Raw genomic sequence first — 19646 nt, forward strand, 5'->3', positions numbered from 1 at the left:
ATATGCTAATATAAGTCGAGTTATTTGGACTTCCAAAGACCGCTTTGGCTTAATTTGCTCTAAAATCCATTTGTTTGTTTTTCGGTCAGTCCATGGTATTCACAAAAGTCTTCTCCAACACCACATTTCAAAAGAATTGATGTTCTTTCTATCCTGTTTTTTCACTGTACACTTTTGGATCCATACACTGTCATTGGAAACACCATAGAACTGACAATTTGTATTTTTGTGGCAGTTGTTACATCAGCCCATTTCATGACTTTTTCAGGCTCTTCATAGCAAGTCTTCCTAACATTAATCTTTGGTGTATTCCTTGGCTACTGGTTCCTTTGTTATTGATTATCAGTCCCAGGAGAGAATAATGGTCAACTATTTCAATCTTCTCTCCATCCACTACAAATGATGATGATGATAATGATGGTATTTGTTAAGCTCTTACTATGTGCAAAGCACTGTTCTAAGCGCTGGGGGGATACAAGGCGATCAGGTTGTCCCACGGGGGGCTCACAATCTTAATCCCCATTTTACAGATGAGGTAACGAGGCACAGAGAAGTTAAATGGCTTGCCCAAAGTCACACAGCTGACAACTGGCGGAGCCGGAATTTGAACCCATGACCTCCGACTCCAAAGCCCGTGCCCTTTCCACTGAGCCATGATCTTTGTTTTCTTGACATTCAAATCTAGGCCCATCTTTTTGCTCTGTTCCTTAACTTGTAATAGCGAGCAACACAACAGTATAACAGACACATTCCCGGCCGACAAGGAGCTTACAGTCTAGAGGGGGAGACAGACATTAATAGAAATAAATAAATTATGGACAAGTACGTAAGTGCTGTGGGGGTGAGGGAGGTGGGTGGTGAATAAAGGGAGCAGGTCAGGGTGATGTAGAAGGGAGTGGAAAAAGAGGAAATGAGGGCTTAATCAGGGAAAGCCTCCTGGAGGAGATGGACCTTCAATAAGGCTTTGAAGGCAGGGAGATTCATTGTCAGATATTAGGAGGGAGAGAATTCCAAGCCAGAGGCAGGACGTGGGCAAATTGTCAGCGGCGAGATGGACGAGATGAAGGCACAGCGAGAAGGTTAGCATTAGGATCCAAGTGTTCGGGAAGAGTTCGTGGGGGGGACAGGTTCAGTATCGCTCGCGACCCGTGACAGCTTTTGCTGCGGCCAACGATCCCTCTCGGGCCTTTTCCAGGGTTTCCGACTCGAGGCTGTGGTCTGGGGCTGTGGCCCAGGGCTCCTTCCTGGGTGATGGATGATGGAAGGGCTTGGCTTTTCCAGGAGTTTTGTTCCCACTTCTGCTGCTTTGTGAGACTCTGGCTCCCTCTGCAGATTAGCTCCCAGGAAGCAGTGTGCACACTGCTTCCTTGTCAGGTCATAATAATAATAATAATAATAATAATAATGGCATTTATTAAGCGCTTACTATGTTCAAAACACTGTTCTAAGCGCTGGGGGGGGAATACAAGATGATCAGGTTGTCCCATGCGGGGCTCACAGTCTTAATCCCCATTTTACAGATGAGGTAACTGAGGCTCAGAGAAGTTAAGTGACTTGCCCAAGGTCACACAGCAGATGTGGCGGAGCGGGGTTTGAACCCATGACCTCTGACTCCAAAGCCCGTGCTCTTTCCAGTGAGCCATGCTGCTTCTCACTTGTGCCAACCTTCCACGTGGGCCAGGCTGCCGTGTCTCCTGACTTGCAGGTGCCAGGCCTCTACGTGGGTCAGCCCGCGTGTGATGAGCTAGTGAGTAATAGTTATAGCTCCCAGCACAGCACTCTGCCCACAGGAGGTGCCCAGTACAGTGCTCTGCATGCAGTCATCTTGAGGGCCTCATGATGAAGGTAATAATTATGGTACTTGTTAAGTGCTTACTACGTGCGAAGCATTGTTCTAAGCACTGGAGCAAATATAAGTCAATCAGGTTGGACACAGTCCTGCCCCACATGGGGCTCACAGGCTAAGTAGGAGGGAGTAGGATTGAATCCTCATTTTACAGATGAAGAAACTGAGGCCTGGAGAAGTGAAGTGATATGCCCAAGGTCACACAGCAGACATGTGGCAGAGCCAGGATTAGAACTCAGGTCTCTTATATGTTTGTACATATTTATTACTCTATTTATTTTACTTGTACATATCTATTCTATTTATTTTATTTTGTTAATAAGTTTGGTTTTGTTCTCTGTCTCCCCCTTCTAGACTGTGAGCCCACTGTTGGGTAGGGACTGTCTCTATATGTTGCCAACTTGTACTTCCCAAGCGCTTAGTCCAGTGCTCTGCACACAGTAAGCGCTCAATAAATACAATTGATGGATTGATTGATAGGCCGCGCTGCTTCTCCCACCTCTGCTGGGTAGGTGGGAGGTTGATGGTCCACCACACTGTCTTCCTGCCCCCAGTAGCTCTGTGGGCCTCTGACGCCGCCTGCCCACACCGCAGCGATTCAGGGACACAGTCGGTTAATCGTATTTATTGAGCGCTTACCATGTGCAGAGCACTGTACTGAGCACCTGGGAGAGTACAATACAATAAGCAGACACGGCACATCGGTCCAGGTTTTGGCATAGCCCTGGGTGGGTGAAGTGGGCCGGGGTGGGGGGGCGACTCTTCTCCCCCAATTCTGAGAAGGCTGTGTCTGGGGGTGCAGATACTGGGGACCGGAGGGGCCCGGGGTCCCTGTCTCCGGGGCCACTGGGCATGCCCCCGCTCCCACCATGCCGCCCACCGGTCCCCGTGTTGGATCCTCCCCACCGCCGGGCAAGCGGTGCTCTGGATGCTGTGAGAAAACTCATACCCACAGACAGAACCTCTCCTTAAAGGGAATATTCCTGGGGTTTGGACCGTGGTTTCTGGGGCAGACCCACTCAGAGAACTGGCTGGACTTGCAGAGGACACGGTGAGCCGGATAGCTGTGTGGGTGCCCGTTGGCACACGTGTTTTTGTGCATATGTCGGTGTATCTGTGGGGACGTGCCGGGGTGGATGTGCAAGCCCCCGTGCTGGGCCAAGCCAGACCAGACCTCAGGTCATTTAGTTTTTCTGGTCATGATAGGGATTGCTTGAGAATGTGGTAATCACACTGTAGATTCCACCGGTGGTTGTGGTCTGGGTGATTGGTTGAATAGTTGGTGGTCAGATGGTTGTTTGTTGTTGGGTGACTGGATGGTTGATTGGTGGTTAACTGGCCATGTGATTGCATGGCTGCTTGGTTGGATGGTTGTAGTCTCCCAAGTGATTAGTACAGTGCTCTGCACACAGTAAGCGCTTGATAAGTATGATTGAATGAAGTGGTTCTTAGGTTGGATGGATATTTGGTTGGTGTGTTCAGTGATTAAATGGTTGGCCATTTGGCAGGGTGATTGATTGGCCGGTCGTTTGGTAGGGTAACTGGTTGGTTGGTTGGATGGTTTATTCGTAAATTGGTGGTTGGATGGATGTTTGGTGAGAGTCATTCATTCATTCAATCATATTTATTGAATGCTTACTGTGTGCAGAGCACTGTACTAAGCGCTTGGGAAGTACAAGTTGGCAACATATAGAGACGGTCCCTACCCAACAGCCTAGATGGGGGAGACGGACAACAAAACAAAACACGTGGAGATGGATGGTAGTCTGGGTGACTGGATGGTTGATTGGTTAATTAGTAGATTGCTGGTTGTTTGGGTGGCTTAGTGGGTTGGATTGTTGGATCCTTGATTCTTGAGGTGGGTGATTGGTTCTACGGTTAGATAGTTGTTTGGATGGATGGTTGGTTGGTTTAGAGATAATAATAATAATAATAATAATAATAATAATTGTGGTATTTGTTAAGTACTTACTATGTGCCAGGCACTGTACAAAGTGCTGGGTTAGATTCAAGCAAATTGGTTTGGACACAGTTCCTATCCCACATGGGAGCTCACAGTCTTAATCCCCATTTGACAGATGAGGTAACTGAGGCCCAGAGAAGTGAAGTGACTTGCCTAAGGTCACACAGCAGACAAGTCGCAGAGCTGAGATTAGAAGCCAGGTCCTCTTACTCCCAGGCCCCTGCTCCATCCACTAGTCTACACTGTTTGGAGAGTTGGATGGTGTTTGAGGTGTACATGCTTAGTTTGTGCACACAATGACATGGAGTATGCTTACGACTCCTGGCCCTTTGCCTGCCACGGGGAGCCGGGGGCCTTGATGGCACCGATGAGCAGGTACACGGGGGGTCGGCAGCCAAAATTGGCACGGAGGAAATGGACTGCTTCTCCCCCACCCACAGCGGGTGGAAGTGAGGACTCGCGCTGCCAAGTCAGGATGCTGGGAGCCCATTCGTAGCCTCTGGGGGCTTGGGGACTCTGGGGAAGTGTTGGGGTGGGGAGAGGTCTACCCGTGCCTGGCAGTTATCATCTGTCTCTGGTTTCAGGGGACAGGCACAGGGTTGGAGTTGACATCTTTGCTGCGGGGGCTCCAGGGCATGCTCGCTCGGGACTTAAGGTGCCGAGTTATTTTGAACCACCGTAATGTTCTGCAGGGGCTCCTTGCCCACCTTGGGGGCCCAGGGGTTAGCGCTGTGGTCTCTCCCCACAGGGGGCCTTGTCAGAGCAGCAGGCAGGGGTTAATCCAGGCGGGGGACAGAGGCCTCCGTGGCAATCCATTAATCTCCTCGGGAGCTTATCCTGGGGGCAGGGGAAAGAGAGAGAGAAAGAGAGAGAGTGTGTGTTCATATGTCTGCTTGGACATGTGCTATGCAGCTGGAGAGCTGGAGATCCCGGGGGAACCGGGGGCGGGGGGAGAGCTTGGCTAGACAGACAGATGGACAGTTGGGTGGACGGTTGCCAGCAGCAGAGAGCTGGGAGGAGGAGTGTGAGTTTTCAGGAGCTGGAGCAGCAGCGAGCCGGGGAACCGGAGGAGGAAGAGAAGGAGAGGGAGGCAGGCACCCTCCGGCTCCCCCGCTGCCTGGCTCTCCCCCCCCGCCTGCCTATCTGTCTATCCATCCGTCCGTCCGTCCGTCCGTCCAGACCCGGTGGCGAACGATGATCCAATCCAGTTGGTTCTGTGTCAGGTTCAGGTCGGCGGGGAAGGTAAGTCGCCCGCAGCCCACCTGCCCACCGACCCTCCGGGCCGGACCACCTGCCCACCGACCCTCCCGGAGTCTCCCCCACCATGCCCTGGGCCAGACGCCCGGCTTTCTGGGTTGTGGCAGCCGATCTGGGGGAGCGGGGATGAGGGTTGGCGTCCGACTAGGGGTCAGCGGGCAGGTTGGGCTGGGCTGGACCAGGCTGAGGCTGCGGGCCCATGGTGGTGGTGGTGGTGGTGGTGGTGTGTGTGTGTGTGGCAGTGGGAGAGGTGCGTGGTGGGAGGGGAGGGTGGTGTTGCAGTACCTGATGTTTAATTGAAAATAAATCTACCATCCCCCGAGCCTCCATGATGCTGGCACCCAGCCTGGCCACTGGGCAGAAGGGGTCAGCCAGTGCCCAGCCTGGCCACTGGAAAGAAGGGGTCAGTTGTTCCTGTCTCCCAAGAGCCTGGGAGCAGAAGGAGTCCCTCCTCGCCCTCAGCGGATGGCAGGGGGAGACTCTAGAATTCGGGGTGGGCTCTGGACAACTTAGTTTGGCTGAGACCACCAGGCTTCTGGGTTGCCCCCCCGCTCACCCAGGCCAGAATCAATCAATCAATCAATCAATCGTATTTATTGAGCGCTTACTGTGCGCAGAGCACTGTACTAAGCGCTTGGGAAGTACAAGTTGGCAGAAGCTACCTCACCGGATATTAATTGTGTGGTCAAACTTGGTGAGCTGGCCTGGGGTAGGGGTGGGGGTGGGAGAAAAAGCAAGAGCACATGCATGCATGACTGAGTTCATGCATGTGTACATGTGTGTGCATTTGTATGTGTCTACGTGTAGGACAAGTGTGAGTAGCAGTAGTGTTTACCGAGTGTCCAATAGGTGAAGGATTGCAGAGTCATGGATTTTTTTTTTCAATGGTATTGTCGAATACTTACTATGTGCCAGGCACTGTACTAAGTGCTGAGGTAGATAAAAGCTAATCAGGTTGGACACCAGTCCGTGTCCCACAAGGGGCTCAACTTTAATCCCCATTTTACAGATTAAGGAACTGAGGCACGGAGAGGGGAAGCGACTTGCCCAAGATCACCTAGCGGACAAGGATGCCACTGAGGTAGCAGGGGCTTCTGGGACAGGAAGGATGGTGGAGTTGTCGGTTGAGATTGAACGGTTGTGGGGAGGAGTGGGTTCAGGGGGAAGGTTGAGTGTTTTATTTTACTTGTACATATCTATTCTATTTTATTTTGTAGTATGTTTGGTTTTGTCTCCCCCTTTTAGACTGTGAGCCCACTGTTGGGTAGGGACTGTCTCTATATGTTGCCAATTTGTACTTCCCAAGCGCTTAGTACAGTGCTGTGCGCACAGTAAGCGCTCAATAAATACGATTGATGATGATGATGATGTCGAGTTGAGGAGCAGTGTGGCCTAGCTGAAATGACCTCGGGCCCACGAGGCAGGAGACCCGGCCTCTCATCCCGACTCCGTCACTTGCCTGTTGTGTGACCTTGGGCAAGTCACTTCACTTCTCTATGCCTCAGTTACATCATCTGTAAAATGGGGATTGAGCGAGCCCCATGTGGGACAGGGACTGTGTCCAACCGGATTAGCTTGTATCTACCCCTGCGCTTAGTACAGTGCCTGGCCACATAGTAAGCAGTTAATACCACTATTATTATTATTATCGTTGCACCTTGTTGTGGGCAGGGAATGTGTCTGTTTATTGTTGTACTGTACTGTACCAAGCGCTAAGTACAGTGCTGTGCAGAGTAAGCACTCAAAGAATACGATGGAGTAAATGAATGTCTGCTTCCGTGCCTGTGTGGCAGGGTCCAGTTGGGAAGGGTGTGGGGGTGTCTCTCTCAGCCTGCGTTGTGCTGGCTGCCCCCACTCCCACCTGGGATTCCAAGCTGAAGGTTGATAAACCTACCAGGATTTAATCAAAGAAAATCCCCCGGCTGCCATCTTCTCCGAGGACGGGCAGGGAGGGGCGGCGCTCAGTCCATCAGTCATATTTACGGAGCACTTACTGTGTGCAGAGCATTCAGCGTGGCTCAGTGGAAAGAGCACGGCCTTGGGAGTCAGAGGTCATGGGTTCAAATTCCGACTCTGCCACTTGTCAGCAGTGTGACTTTGGGGAAGTCACTTCACTTCTCTGGGCCTCTTTATTTATTTTATTTGTACATATTTATTCTATTTATTTCATTTTGTTAATATGTTTGGTTTTGTTCTCTGTCCCCCCCTTCTAGACTGTGAGCCCGCTGTTGGGTAGGGATCGTCTCTATATGTTGCCAACTTGTATTTCCCAAGCGCTTAGTCCAGTGCTCTGCACACAGTAAGCGCTCAATAAATACGATTGAATGAATGAATGTTGCCAACTTGTACTTCCCAAGCGCTTAGTACAGTGCTCTGCACACAGTAAGCGCTCAATAAACACGATTGAATGAATGAATGAATGGGCCTGAGTTAACTCATCTGGCAAATGGGGATTAAGACTGTGAGCCCCCCGGGGGACAGCCTGATCACCTTGTATCCTCCCCAGCGCTTAGAACAGTGCTTTGCACATAGTAAGCGCTTAATAAGTGCCATTAATAATAATAATAATAATAACAACAGCGCCCCCTTCGGGCCGCTCAGAGAGGGTTGGGGTGCTCAGCCCTCCGAGCGACGGGGCAGCAGCGCCACCTGCCGGCCGCTCGGGGGAGCTCAGGTTGCCGATCAACGAGGCAACAGCGCCCCCTTCGGGCCGCTCGGGGAGTGGGCAGCGTGAGGGGCTCAGGCTGCCGCTCAACGGGGCAACAGCGCCCCCTTCGGGCCTCTCGGAGAGTGGACGGGACCCGGGGGCGCGGGCAGAGTGAGGGGTTCAGGCTGCCGCTCAACGGGAAAATAGCGCCCCCTTCGGGCCGCTCGGAGAGTGAGGGGTTCAGGCTGCCGCTCGACGGGGCAATAGCGCCCCCTTCGGGCTTCTCGGGGAGTGGACGGGCCCCGGGGACGGGGTCGCGGGGCAGAGTGAGGGGCTCCGGCTGCCGCTCAACGGGGCAACAGAGAAGCAGCGTGGCTCAGTGGAAAGAGCCCGGGCTTTGGAGTCAGGGGTCATGGGTTCAAATCCCGGCTCCGCCAATTGTCAGCTGTGTGACTTTGGGCAGGTCACTTCACTTCTCTGGGCCTCAGTTACCTCATCTGTAAAATGGGGATGAAGACTGTGAGCCCCCCCGTGGGACAACCTGATCACCTTGTAGCTTCCCCAGCGCTTAGAACAGTGCCTGGCACATAGTAAGCGCTTAATAAATGCCATTATTATTATTATTATTATTATTATTAACAGCGCCCCCTTCGGGCCGCTCAGAGAGGGTTGGGGTGCTCAGCCCTCCGAGCGACGGGGCAGCAGCGCCACCTGCCGGCCGCCCGGGGGGAGCTCAGGCTGCCGATCGACGGGGCAGCAGCGCCACCTGCCGGCCGATAGGAGGGAGCGCAGGCTGCCGATCGACGGGGCAGCAGCGCCGCCTTGCGGCCGCTCGGAGGGACGCCTCGTGGAGGCCGGGCACAAAGAACCGGGCCTGGGTGGGCAAGGTCTGCCCCTACCCCCCATTGCCATTCATTCATTCATTCACTCAATCGTATTTATTGAGCGCTTATTGTGTGCAGAGCACTGTGCTAAGCGCTTGGGAAGTACAAGTCGGCGACATATAGAGACTGTACCTACCCAATAACGGGCTCACAGTCTAGAAGGGGGAGACAGACAACAAAGCATCCAGGTGAGGGGACGGAGGTGAAGGGACCACAGAGTACAGTTAAGAAGACTGATTTGGGAGAATAAAACTGGTGAATCCAGCAAGAAGGGAGAAGATTTACGGTTGGTTGAGTGCTTAGGAGAGTGTTCTGCACCTAGAAAGTGCTCCATAAATACCATTAATGGATTGACCCAGTGTGGCCTAGTGGAAAGAATAAAGGCCTGGAGTCAGGAGACCTGGGTTCTAATCCTGGTTCCACCACTTACCTGCTGGGTGAGCTTAGGCAAATCATTGCACTTCTCTGTGCCTCATCCGCTTAACCCCATGCGGTGCCCTCTGTGGGCAGCCGCGCCGCCCTGGGAGGACCCCACCCCATAGGGACCCCACCCCATAGTCTGCCAGGCCGCCCACAGCGGGCCCTGGGCAGGTCAGCACGTCCGTCCGCCCCGTTGGTGAGCCGCGGACGCTGTCCCTGACTTTCAGGGAGCCAATAATAATAATAATAATAATAATAATAATAATAATAATAGCATTTGTTAAGTGCTTACTATGTGCAGAACACTGTTCTGAGCTCTGGGGGGGATACAAGGTGATCAAGTTACCCCACGTGGGGCTCACAATCTTAATCCCCATTTTGCAGATGAGGTAACTGAGGCTCAGAGAAGAGAAGTGACTTGCCCAAGGCCACACAGCAGACAAGTGGATGAGTCGGGACTTAAACCCGTGACCTCTGACTCCAAAGCCCGTGTTCTTTCCACTGAGCCACAGTGCTTCTCTGGTTTGACACCGGCCCCCGGGGGTTCCTGGCCAGGAAGGGAAGAGGGCATCCGGTGAGCTTAGCGGGGTGGACCATCTCCGCGTTGCCCCAGCACGCTGCCCCCCTCTGTCATAGATGCCCTGATGGGTGCCCGGCCTCCCCAGGTGGTCCTCTCCAACCTTCCCGGGGGCAGCATCGCCTGGGAAAGGCCAAGCCGGCAGTTTCCCCGGGGCTCCCTCCCCCACTGACCCTGCCCAGCCCTGGTCCGGGCCCTCAGTTTTCCAGGATTGGCAGCAGCCAGGCCGAGCGCACCATATAGTGCTTTGCACATAGTATGCGTTTAACAAATGCCATCATTATTATTACTCTTGGCATTCCCAGATTAGGACAAAGGACTGTCTGCACACCCACAAACACGCATATATTCACACACTCGTCCTCCAGAAGGCAACCTACAATTTCATGTAAGCTCTGTGGAGGAGAAGCTGGCACAGTGCGCTGCACACCCAGCAGGCGCCCAGCACAGCATTCTAGGCACCCAGTGGGCACCCCTTACAGCACTCTGCACACACATCAGGTGTCCAGGACAGCACTCTGGGCACAGAGTAAGCACCAAACGCAGCACTCTGGACATCCAGTCGGCACCCAGTGTATCACTTTGTGCACACAGCAGGTATCCAGTATAGTGCTCTGCTGTAAACACTGTGCTAGCCAATAAGTTGATTGAGCGGAACGTGGCTGTTTGTGCTTGGTGCTGCCCAAAAGGGGCCTAGTAGAGGAGCCTGATGGGCTTTGAGATCCCCGGGGAGTTGGGCCCTGGGGGTCGGTGCTGGTGTGGAGTGTCTCCATCTATCTCTTCTGGGCATCCCCCTAACAATAGTAATAATAATAATGATGATGATGGCGTTTGTTAAGTGTTTGGCAATATGCCAAGCGCTTTTCTAAGCACTGGGGGAGATACAATAATAATGATATTAATAATGATGGCATTTATTAAGCACTTACTACGTGCAGAGCACTGTTCTAAGCGCTGGGGAGGTTACAAGGTGATCAGGTTGTCCCACGTGGGGCTCACAGTCTTAATCCCCATTTTACAGATGAGGTAACTGAGGCCCAGAGAAGTTAAGTGACTTGCCCAAAGCCACACAGTTGACAAGCGGTGGAGCCAGGATTAGAACCCATGACCTCTGGCTCCCAAGCCCGTGCTCTTTCCACTGAGCCAGGCTGCTTCCCTAGGAGGGGACATTCCCCCAAGCCCGGCTTGGGTGGGGGGCCCTGGCCGGGAAATCAAATTGGGACCTGGGGTCTTTGGCCGCATGGACCCTGGGTCTGCACCCAACCCGGACCACTCCTGCCTCCTGGGTGGGAAGTGGTTTTTTGGGGACATTTGTTTATTTTAAATGGTATTTGTAAAGTGCTTACTATGTGCCAGGCACTGTGCTAAGACCTGGGTAGATACAAACTAATCAGAGTGGATACACTCCATTTCCCACTGGGGTTCGTAGTCTTAATCCCCATTTTCCAGATGAGGAAAGTGAGGCCCAAAGAAGTGAAGTGACTTGCCCATGGTCACGCAGCAGGCAAGTGGTGGAGCCAGGTTAGAGCCCGGGCCGGAGAGTCAGAAGGTCGTGGGTTTTAATCCCAGCTCCGCCACTTGTCTGCTGTGTGATCTTGGACCAGTCACTTCATTTCTCTGGGCCTCAGCTAACTCATCTGTAAAATGGGGATTGAGACTGCGAGCCTCACGTGGGGGCAGAGACTGTCCAACCCACTGTGCTTGTAGCTGCATGGCTCAGTGGAAAGAGCACGGGTTTGGAAGTCAGAGGTCATGGATTCTAATTCCGACTCCGCCACGTGTCAGCTGTGTGACTTTGGACAAGTCACTTAACTTCTCTGAGCCTCAGTTACCTCATCTGGAAAATGGGGATTAAGACTGTGAGCTCCACGTGGGACAACCTGGTCATCTTGTATCCCTCCCAGGGCTTAGAACAGTGCTTTGCACATAGTAAGCGCTTAACAAATACCATCATTATTATTATCCACCTCAGCGCTTAGAACAGTGCCTGGCACATAGTATGTGCTTAACAAATACCACAATTATTATTTTATTATTATTAGAACTCAGGACCTATGACTCCCATGCCCGGGCCCTTTCCGCTACCCAGCGGCCAGTTGTTGTGGGGCCCTGTCGGGAGACGTTTCACCAGTACCCGGGAGGGGAGAGTAGTGGGAGGTGCTGTATTGAGTGCTTCTAGGAAGTGAATGACCTGTGAGCCCATTGTTGGGTAGGGACCTTCTCCCAAGCGCTTAGTCCAGTGCTCTGCACACAGTAAGCGCTCAATAAATACGATTGAATGAATGAATGAATGTATGACCACAGCCTTCAAGGAGCTGACCCGTCTCCCAGAAGCCAGGTGTGCGCCCCTTGGCCTCCTCAGCCCTACCACAAGTGCCTTCTTCTGGGTAGTGGCATAATAACAATAATGATGGTATTTGTTAAGCGCTTACTATGTGCAAAGCACTGTTCTAAGCACTGGGGAGGTTACAAAGTGATCAGGTTGTCCCACGGGGGGCTCACAGTTTTAATCCCCATTTTACAGGTGAGGTAACTGAGGCCCAGAGAAGTTGTGACTTGCATCCAAGTCACCCTCCGCTCCTCTGCCGCTAATCTCCTCACCGTACCTCGTTCTCGCCTGTCCTGCCATCGACCCCCGGCCCACGTCATCCCCCGGGCCCGGAATGCCCTCCCTCTGCCCATCCGCCAAGCTCGCTCTCTTCCTCCCTTCAAGGCCCCGCTGAGAGCTCACCTCCTCCAGGAGGCCTTCCCACACTGAGCCCCTTCCTTCCTCTCCCCCTCGTCCCCCTCTCCCTCCCCCCATCTTACCTCCTTCCCTTCCCCACAGCACCTGTATATATGGATATATGTTTGTACATATTTATTACTCTATTTATTTATTTTACTTGTACATATCTATTCTATTTATTTTATTTTGTTAGTATGTTTGGTTTTGTTCTCTGTCTCCCCCTTTTAGACTGTGAGCCCAGTGTTGGGTAGGGACTGTCCCTATATGTTGCCAATTTGTACTTCCCAAGCGCTTAGTACAGTGCTATGCACACAGTAAGCGCTCAATAAATACGATTGATGATGATGATGATGATGATCCACTGCAGTACCGTGGACAGGCACCCTCTGCTGAGCTGTGGCCCTCACTGCCGCATTGAGTTCCTCTAGACTGTAAGCTGGTTGTGGGCAGGGAATGTGCCTGTTTTATTGTACTCTCCCAAGTGCGTAGTACAGTGCTCTGCACACAGTAAGCGCTCAATAGATATGACTGACTGCCAGTCTGTCTTCCATTGTCCACACGGAGATGACCTCTGCTCGGGAGCAACACCCACGGCACCTCCATGCCCAGGTACCCCCTGCCAGGCCTTCACACCCCCGCCACCACAACAGCCCACAAGCAGGCAGGCCCCCCGGGCTCTGCCATCTGTGTCAAAGGGTGCACATTTTGTCTGGGTGGAGCCCACGGCAGACCCTCGGAGACCCTCTGAGCCTCAATCCGCTGAGCCTCAAGCAGCGTGGCCTAGTGGATAGAGCATGAGCTTGGAAGTCAGAAGGACTTGGGTTCTAATCCCAGCTCCACCGCTTGTCTGCTCCGTGACCTTAATAATAATAATAATAATAATAATGGCATTTATTAAGCGCTTACTATGTGCAAAGCACTGTTCTAAGCGCTGGGGAGGTTACAAGGTGATCAGGTTGTCCCTCGGACTTCTCACAGTCTTAATCCCCATTTTACAGATGAGGTAACTGAGGCCCAGAGAAGTTAAGTGACTCGTCCAAAGTCACCCAGCTGACAATTGGCAGAGCCGGGGTTTGAACCCATGACCTCTGACTCCAAAGCCCATGCTCTTTCCACTGAGCCACGCTGCTTCTCTAAAAGAAGAGGTGGAGATGCCGGGGACCTTAGGCAAGTCACTTCACTTCTCTGGGCCTTAGTTACCTCATCTGCAAAATGGGCATTGGGTTTGTGAGCCCCATGTGGGACAGAGACTGTGTCCAACCTGATTAGCTCATATCTACTCCGGTTCTTAGTACAGTGCCTGGCACCTAGTAAGAGCTTAACAAACTCCATTAAAAAAAAAAAAAATCCTCTCCTAGGAAGATGTTACCTTTCACTGGACCACAAGTCATTCCCACCTAATTAGGGTCAGTGAGCCACTGTTGGGTAGGGGCTGTCTCTATATGTTGCCAATTTGTACTTCCCAAGCGCTTAGTACAGTGCTCTGCACATAGTAAGCGCTCAATAAATACGATTGATGATGATGATGATTCTAGACTGTGAGCCCGTTGTTGGGTAGGGACTGTCTCTATATGTTGCCGACTTGTACTTCCCAAGAGCTTAGTAAGTGCTCGGCGCACAATAAGCGCTCAATAAATATGATTGAATGAATGAATGAATTCCAGCTCAGGGACCTTCCACAGAATTCTTTCACCGGCCGTGACTTCATAACAATAATAATAATTATGGTATTCGTTAGGTGCATACTATGTGCTGAGCACTGTTCTAAACACTGGGGTAGATACAAGGTAATTCATTCATTCGTTCAATCGTATTTATTGAGCGCTTACTATGTGCAGAGCACTGTACTAAGCGCTTGGGAAGTACAAGTTGGCAACATATAGAGACGGTCCCTACCCAACAGTGGACTCACAGTCTAGAAGGGGGAGACAGAGAACAAAACAAAACGTATTAACAAAATAAAATAAATAGAATAAATATGTACAAATAAAATAGCGCTTACTGTGTGCAGAGCACTGTACTAAGCGCTTGGGAAGTACAAGTTGGCAAACAGTTTGTTCCACGTGGGGCTCACAGTTTTAATCCCCAATTTCCAGATGAGGTAACTGAGGCACAGAGAAGTTAAGTGGCTTGCCCAAGGTCACACAGCAGACAAGTGGTGGAGCCAGGATTAGAGCCCATGTCCTCCGACTCCCAAGCCCGTGCTCTTTCCACTGCGCCACACTGCTTCATCCTCATTCATTCATTCAATCGTGTTTATTGAGCGCTTACTGTGGGCAAAGTACTGTACTAAGCGATTGGGAGAGTGCATTATAATAATAAGCAGACACATTCCCTGCCCACAATGATCCTCGAAGCCGTCGGGAACGTCAGCAGTCCCCGCGGTGCGGAGCCGCCCAGAAGGAGTGCGGATCAGCGGCCTTGGTTCCCCGTCTCGGTGAACGTGCCCCGCGGAGTGGAGGGGCAGACAGGGCATGGGCGGCGGGCACCGTGAGGCTGGGGGCCTTTGTCAATCCGGACCGTAAAAATCCCCACCATGGGAATGCTGCCGCTCGGTAGAATAACAGGAAACAGACAATTTACGAGGACCAACCGGCCTCGGAAGCACAAGATTGTCCATAAAACTCTTATGGCTTCCCCCAAGTGGCGGAGGGCCATAAAGCTTGCCTGAATGAGGGACTTGTTAATTTACTTGTTAAAGCAAATTAAAAATTTATAAGCGCTTTTAGGGAAATGAGAGATCCTCTCTCATCGCGGCCCCTGTGGGACGGGGGAGACCGGGAGAGGAGGAGCTGGGGGCTATCATCATCATCATCATCATCAATCGTATTTATTGAGTGCTTACTTCGTGCAGAGCACTGTACTAAGCGCTTGGGAAGTACAAATTGGCAACATACAGAGACAGTCCCTATCCAACAGTGGGCTCACAGTCTAAAAATCGAAGCCCATTCTTTGAACGAGGGATTGGTTAAGTGCTAACTACGAGCCAAGTCATCCCCCGGGCCTGGAATGCCCTCCCTCTGCCCCTCCGCCAAGCTAGCTCTCTTCCTCCCTTCAAGGCCCTGCTGAGAGCTCACCTCCTCCAGGAGGCCTTCCCAGACTGAGCCCCTTCCTTCCTCTCCCCCTCGTCCCCCTCTCCATCCCCCCATCTTACCTCCTTCCCTTCCCCACAGCACCTGTATATATGTATATATGGTTGTACATATTTATTACTCTATTTATTTATTTATTTATTTATTTTACTTGTACATTTCTATCCTATTTATTTTATTTTGTTGGTATGTTTGGTTCTGTTCTCTGTCTCCCCCTTTTCGACTGTGAGCCCACTGTTGGGTAGGGACTGTCTCTATGTGTTGCCAATTTGTACTTCCCAAGCGCTTAGTACAGTGCTCTGCACATAGTAAGCGCTCAATAAATACGATTGATTGATTGATTGATTGATTGAGCCAAGCGCTGGGGTCTATCCAAGACACTCAGGTCAAACACGGTCCCCGGCCCACATTGCTGTCTGAGAGGGAGGGAGAATGGGATTGAATCCCCATTTTGCAGATGAGGAAGCTGAGGCCCAGTGACGGGACTTACCCAGGTTCCCCCGACCCCAGCGCCACAGTGGTGCTGTGAATAGTCAAGGTGGGCTGAGCAGCTGATGATTTTTCCAGTGCTGACTATGCGCTGAACGCTGGGGCAGATACAGGTCATTGACATGGGGCGGGGCCCCTTGTCTGAGGGGAGGGAGTGAGGACCGACCGGGGAGGCTGCGGTTCACTGATTGATCGACTGATGATGGATGGATGGATCCAGGAGGCGAGGGGATGGCCTGGGGAACTGTCCTAAATCTCAGGAGCTGCCCAGCTGGCAGATAGTGGGCATTGGGCAGTGCCCTGGCCCCTTTGTCACTCGCTGGGGGGCAAAGAGGGGGCTAGTGCCCCTGGCCTGGGAGGTGGGGGGGGGATGGCTAAGGGGATTCTCTGCAACTTGCTCCAACCATGACACCTGCTCCCAACCCCCTCAGCACCCTGGTTCTTTCTTCTCCTCTTCTCCTTCCTCTACCTGTTTCTTCTGCTCCTTCCTCTTTTTTCTCCTCCTGTGCCTCCTCCTCCTCCCCTCCTGCCACTCTGGCCCGGAACCCTTCTGAGTCCCAGTCCTGATGGGGCTCCAGGAAAAGCAGGGCGTCAGGGGTGAGGGGCCTGCTGCCACCGCCTCCAGAAAGCCTTCTCTGTTGTGCATTCCTCCCGGCTCCCACGTTGGCACTCGGCCCTACCACTGCCCATTTGGTGCCCAGCGATTGCCCTGCTCTAGGGCTTGGCTTTGGGGTGGGGGAGCAGAGCGAGGCCCCAGGAAATGGGCCGGGAGCCACAAGTCCCAGATTCTGGTCCCAGCCAGGCCCCTAGCCAGCTGTGTGACCAGGTGGGAGTCACCAAGGCTCCCTGAGCCTGAATTTTCTCATCCACGAAATGGGTATGTCAGGCAATGTGGCTTGCTGGGAAGAGCCTGGAAGTGGATGTCGAGAGACCCTGCTTTTAATCCCGGCTCTGCTTCTGCCCTGCAGGATGGCCTTGGGGGAATCCCTTAGCCTCACGGGGCCTCAGTTACCTCATCTGTAAAGTGGGGATAGGACCCCTACTCATCCTCTTAAACAGCCCCAGCCCCGTGTTGTTCCAGGATTTGGTCCGATTGGATTATCTTGCATTTAGCCCAGCTTGTGCCTGGCACATAGTAATTGCCAAATAAGTACCATTCGTTTCTTTTCATCCCATCTGTAAATTTTTATGCCTGTCCCCCTTGCTAGACTTTAAGATCTGTGAGTATTTATATTCATATCTGTCTTCTTTATATTCATAACTGTCTTCCCATCTAGACTGTAAACCTATTATGGGCAGGGAATGGGTCTACCAACTCTTTTGTATTGTACTCTTCCAAGCACTTAGTACAGTGCCCTGCACACAGTAATGACTCACTAAATTCTGTAGATTGATTGAGTGCAGAAATCATGTCTACTAACTTTTGTTTTGTACTCTCCCAAGGGCTCAGCACAGTGCTTGGCACACAGTAAACTTCTAAGTTCCTTGAGGGTAGGGATCATCTTTTCTAACTCTATGGTACTCTCCCAAGGACTCAGTACAGTGCTCCGCCCACAGTAGACTGGCAGCTTCCTTGTGGGCAGAGATCATGTCTATGAACTTTGTAGTATTGTACAATAGCACAAGCCCTCATCACACAAAAGACACTCAGTAAGTACTGTGGACTGATCGATTGATTGATTGATTGATTGGAAGACGCAGTCTGTTCTCATGGGGTTGGTGGATGGGGCCGAGGGACGGTCTCTGAGCATCTGGGCAGCAGGTCCTGCTGATGGGAAACAGTTGCTAATTGTCTACCTGACTAAATTCAGAGTGGGAAAGTTTTTTCCTTAATAAAGAACAGATTGAAGAGAACCAAGGCCTTACTGTGTGGAAATTAATGGCAGGCGCATATACTGGTAGTTAAAATGTTTCATTAGATGTTAATGTCTTGCTGTGCTTTTAATTGTTCAGAAATTAGCCTCTAGAATATTAAAACCATCTGTTTGTTAGTGTTGTGAAACAGAATGCTTAAATAGTTATTAATTCGTTTTCTTTTTAATGTTATTTATTTTCTCCGTAAGTCTTGCTTCAAATGCGAATGTGGGGAAGGTGCGGGGAGGGGGTGAGGGACCCCTAAACACGCCAGTGCTGCCATTCCCTTGCCTCCACCCTCTGGCCTACCAACTTTACCCCCCACCCTTGTCCACGGGTTCCCTACCTCCCATGCCCCCGACTGCCCCGGCCCTGTGCCCCCCTCCTGTGAGTTCCCGCTGGCTGAGACCTGGCGGTGCCGAGTATCGGCTTGTGGAGACGCACCAGGCGCGGCCCCTGGAGACACATCTGGGAAGATTTCTAACGTTTGCCTTTGGGGCCGGTAGAGGCTGGGCTTGACTGGGGAGGGGGAAGGGGGAAGAGGAGAGGAGGAGAAAGGATTTGGGGGGAAATCACTCTGGGAAGCTCTCGCTGAGAACAGGGCCAGTCACTCACTGGACAGTGTCCATTCATACCAGTGGTCCCATTGCCTAGTAATAATAATAATAATAATAGTAATAATTGTGGCATTTGTTCAGCACAAACTTTGTGTCAAGCACTGTACCAAGTGCTGGGAAAAGGTACGAGATCATCAGGTGATTTTGTTAGTATGTTTGGTTTTGTTCTCTGTCTCCCCCTTTTAGACTGTGAGCCCACTGTTGGGTAGGGACTGTCTCTATGTGTTGCCAATTTGTACTTCCCAAGCGCTTAGTACAGTGCTCTGCACATAGTAAGCGCTCAGTAAATACGATTGATGATGATCAGGTCAGACACAGTTCCTTTCCCACTTGGGGCTCTCAGTCTCAGTAGGAGAGAGAACAGGTATTGAATTCTCATTTCACAGGTGAGGAAACTGAGGCACAGAGAAGTTAAGTGACTTACACAAGGTCAAACAGCAGGCAAGTGGCAGAGCTGGGGTTCAAACCCAGATCTCCCTACTCCAAGACCTGTGCTCTGTCCACTAGGCCTTGCTGCTACTCAGTCATCACTGTGGGCCACTAGGACTGGAGTCGATCACTTCCCTGTAGCCTCTGGAGGAGGGTGAGGCTTTAAGTGGGCTTCTTTCAAGACTGTGGCCATCTGGACTGGCAGTAGTAATAATAATAATAATGATGGTATTTGGTAAGCACTTACTATGTGCAAAGCACTGTTCTAAGTGCTGGGGGAATACAAGGTGATCAGGTTGTCCCACGTGGGGCTCACAATCTTAATCCCCATTTTACAGATGAAGTAACTGAGGCACAGAGAAGTTAAGTGACTTTTAGACTGTGAGCCCACTGTTGAGTAGGGACTGTCTCTATGTGTTGCCAATTTGTACTTCCCAAGCGCTTAGTACAGTGCTCTGCACATAGTAAGCGCTCAATAAATACGATTGATGATGATGATGAAGTGACTTGCCCAAAGTCACACAGCTGACAGTTGTCGGAGCCGGAATTTGAACCCATGACCTCTGACTCCAAAGCCCGTGCCCTTTCCGCTGAGCCACGCTGCTTCTCCCTACAGTATCACAGGCCACTGATTTTTTGTTTTAATGGTATCTGTTAAGCACTTACTCTCCGCGAAGCACTGTTCTGAGCATTGTGATGGATACAAGTTAATTGAGTCTGACACAAACCCGATCTAAGTAGGAGGGAGAACCGGTATCAAATCCCCATTTTTATAGTTGAGGAAACTGAGGCCCAGAGAAGTTAAGTGACTTACTCAAGATCACGTAGCAAGCAAGTGGCAGA

The 19646-nt window shown here is 51.5% G+C and overlaps 1 protein-coding gene across 1 annotated transcript in view; it reads left to right on the forward strand.

Moving 5' to 3' along the window:
• The window catches only part of AUTS2 (activator of transcription and developmental regulator AUTS2), a 171753-nt gene that overhangs the window by 39783 nt on the left and 112324 nt on the right, over nucleotides 1–19646 (forward strand). The window lies entirely within an intron of this gene.

The sequence above is a fragment of the Tachyglossus aculeatus genome, chromosome 17 (genome assembly GCF_015852505.1).
Source record: "Tachyglossus aculeatus isolate mTacAcu1 chromosome 17, mTacAcu1.pri, whole genome shotgun sequence".
NCBI lineage: Eukaryota > Metazoa > Chordata > Mammalia > Monotremata > Tachyglossidae > Tachyglossus > Tachyglossus aculeatus.